This window comes from Arachis ipaensis, chromosome B1, assembly GCF_059453495.1.
Source record: "Arachis ipaensis isolate K30076 ecotype BB chromosome B1, ASM5945349v1, whole genome shotgun sequence".
NCBI classification, from domain to species: domain Eukaryota; kingdom Viridiplantae; phylum Streptophyta; class Magnoliopsida; order Fabales; family Fabaceae; genus Arachis; species Arachis ipaensis.
The window spans coordinates 75,436,014-75,438,891 of record NC_142436.1 but is presented as its reverse complement, the minus strand read 5'-3'; the positions used below and the strand labels follow the sequence as shown (position 1 = coordinate 75,438,891).

Here is a 2,878-nt window from a genome sequence, read left to right as displayed (position 1 = left end):
ATCTCTTCCCTCTTTTTCAAAAATTCTTTTTAATTAATTAATTGTTTAATTTTTAATTTTAATTAGATTTCATTCCTAATTTTCGAAAATCACTAACTCTTTTTCAAAAATTATTTTCGAAAACTTCCCCCTCTCATCCTCTTCTATTTATCTATTTACTAACATCTCTTCCTCACTCACCAAAAATCCGAACCCCCTCTCTCTCTCTGAGTTCAGATTTTCTCTTCTTTTTTTTCTTTTACTCTTCTTTTCTTCTTCTACTTACATAAGGGAACCTCTATACCTGGGTAAAAAGGATCCCTATTATTATTATTTTTCTGTTCCCTCTTTTTCATATGAGTAGGAGCAAGGACAAGAATATTCTTGTTGAAGCAGATCCAGAACCTGAAAGGACTCTGAAGAGGAAACTAAGAGAAGCTAAATTACAACAATCCAGCAAGCACCTTTCAGAAATTTTCAAACAAGAAGAGGAGATGGCAGCCAAAAATAATAATAATGCAAGGAGGATGCTTGGTGACTTTACTGCACCTAATTCCAATTTACATGGAAGAAGCATCTCCATCCCTACCATTGGAGCAAACAACTTTGAGCTGAAACCTCAATTAGTTTCTCTGATGCAGCAGAACTGCAAGTTCCATGGACTTCCATCTGAAGATCCTTTTCAGTTCTTAACTGGATTTTTGCAGATCTGTGATACTATTAAGACTAATGGAGTAGATCCTAAAGTCTACAGGCTCATACTTTTCCCTTTTGCTGTTAGAGACAGAGCTAGAATATGGTTGGACTCTCAACCTAAGGATAGCCTGAACTCTTGGGATAAGCTGGTCAAGGATTTCTTAGCCAAGTTCTTTCCTCCTCAAAAGATGAGTAAGCTTAGAGTGGATGTTCAAACCTTCAGACAGAAAGAAGGTGAATCCCTCTATGAAGCTTGGGAGAGATACAAGAAACTAACCAAAAAGTGTCCTTCTGACATGCTTTCAGAATGGACCATCCTGGATATATTCTATGATGGTCTGTCTGAATTAGCTAAGATGTCATTGGATACTTCTGCAGGTGGATCCATTCACCTAAAGAAAAAGCCTGCAGAAGCTCAAGAACTCATTGACATGGTTGCTAATAACCAGTTCATGTACACTTCTGAGAGGAATCCTGTGAGTAATGGGACACCTCAGAAGAAGGGAGTTCTTGAAATTGATACTCTGAATGCCATATTGGCTCAGAATAAAATATTGACTCAGCAAGTCAACATGATTTCTCAGAGTCTGAATGGAATGCAAGCTGCATCCAACAGTACTCAAGAGGCGCCTTTTGAAGAAGAAGCTTATGATCCTGAGAACCCTGCAATAGCAGAGGTGAATTACATGGGTGAACCATATGAAAACACCTATAACCCCTCATGGAGAAATCACCCAAATTTCTCATGGAAGGATCAACAAAAGCCTCAACAAGGCTTTAATAATGGTGGAAGAAACAGGTTTAGCAATAGCAAGCCTTTTCCATCATCCACTCAGCAATAGACAGAGAACTCTGAACAAAATACTTCTAATGCAGCAAACTTAGTCTCTGATCTATCTAAGGCCACTGTGAGTTTCATGAATGAAACAAGGTCCTCCATTAGAAATTTGGAAGCACAAGTGGGCCAGCTGAGTAAAAGGATCACTGAAATCCCTCCTAATACTCTCCCAAGCAATACAGAAGAAAATCCAAAAAGAGAGTGCAAGGCCGTTGATATAATCATCATGGCCGAATCCAAAGAGGAAGGGGAAGACGTGAATCCCAAGGAGGAAGACCTCCTGGGACGTCCAGTGATCAACAAGGAGTTTCCCTTTGAGGAACCAAGGGAATCTAAGGCTCATCTAGAGACCATAGAGATTCCATTAAACCTCCTTATGCCATTTATAAGCTCTGATGAGTATTCCTCTTCTGAAGAGAATGAGGATGTTATTAAGGAGCAAGTCACCAAGTACCTTGGTGCAATCATGAAGCTGAATGCCAAATTATTTGGTATTGAAACTTGGGAAGATGAACCTCCCTTGTTCACCAATGAACTAAGTGATCTGGATCAACAGACATTGCCTCAGAAGAAACAGGATCTTGGAAAGTTCTTAATACCTTGTACCATAGGCACCATGATCTTTGAAAAGACTCTGTGTGACCTTGGTTCAGGGATAAACCTTATGCCCCTCTCTGTAATAGAGAAACTGGGAATCTTTGGGGTGCAAGCTGCTAAAATCTCATTAGAGATGGTAGACAATTCAAGAAAACAGGCTTATGGACAAGTAGAAGACGTGTTAGTAAAGGTTGAAGGCCTTTACATCCCTGCTGATTTCATAGTCCTGGATACTGGGAAGAATGATGATGAATCCATCATCCTTGGAAGACCCTTCCTAGCCACAGCAAGAGCTGTGATTGATGTTGACAAAGGAGAACTAGTCTTTCAATTGAATGAGGACTCCCTTGAGTTTACAACTCAAGGTTATCCTTCTGTAAACATGGAAAAGAGGCACAGTAAGCTGCTCTCAAAACAGAGTCAACCAGAGCCCCCACAGTCAAACTCTAAGTTTGGTGTTGGGAGGCCACAACCAAACTCTAAGTTTAGTGTTGAACTCCCATATCCAAACTCTAAGTTTAGTGTTGGGGAGTCTCAACAATGCTCTGAACATCTGTGAGGCTCCATGAGAGCCCACTGTCAAGCTATTGACATTAAAGAAGCACTTGTTAGGAGGCAACCCAATTTTTTTTATCTAATTTTATTTTTATTTATGTTGTTCTTTTCATGTTTTATTAGGTTAATAATCATGTGGAGTCACAAAATAAATATAAAAATTGAAAATGGAATAAAAAACAGCAGAAGAAAAATCACACCCTGGAGGAGGAT

At 39.3% G+C, this 2,878-nt stretch overlaps 1 non-coding gene across 1 annotated transcript; it reads right to left on the bottom strand.

The window, feature by feature from the left end:
* Positions 1–869: 869 nt before the first annotated feature.
* On the bottom strand, positions 870–977 carry LOC148577069 (small nucleolar RNA R71). Its single transcript, XR_015902812.1, has one exon. It is a non-coding gene; the product is annotated as a small nucleolar RNA R71 (small nucleolar RNA).
* Between the last annotated feature and the right edge of the window lie 1,901 nt (positions 978–2,878).